The sequence below is a fragment of the Egretta garzetta genome, unplaced genomic scaffold (assembly GCF_000687185.1).
Source record: "Egretta garzetta isolate BGI_Z169 unplaced genomic scaffold, ASM68718v1 scaffold96, whole genome shotgun sequence".
NCBI lineage: Eukaryota > Metazoa > Chordata > Aves > Pelecaniformes > Ardeidae > Egretta > Egretta garzetta.
Window position 1 is genome coordinate 2,160,226 of NW_009259965.1, and position 454 is coordinate 2,160,679.

Below are 454 nucleotides of genomic sequence, written 5' to 3' on the forward strand. Positions count from 1 at the left end.
CAGGCATAGGTTATTCCAATAGAAGAAAAATAAGTTGTAACAACCTAAAGCACCTTTAGCCAGATGCACGTCTATCGGTCGTGGCTCCCCTTCTGTGCTGCACACTGGAGGGGCACTTTAGTTCCTGACCCTCAGGCATCTCTGTATCTTCAGGCAGGGGTGTGCGGTGTACAGTGTGCGGTGTATGGTGTACAATGTGCGGTGTGCGAAGGGGACTGTCGCCACCTCCCGGGCACAGGCGCCTGCAGCTGAGGACAGAAGGCCCCACGCTGGCGATCGCTCCTCACTTCTGGTCTCGAGGGGGCTGATGCTAAGAGCCGGCTGAAGCGTACAGCTGTTTAGATTGCATTTCATTTTCCAGGTGTGAAAATGTTGTCGGTGAGAGGCTCCCACAGCTGTTGTGGGCAGGGACTGAGAAAACACTGTCCTGCTCCTGCCATGGGATGCTGAAAGG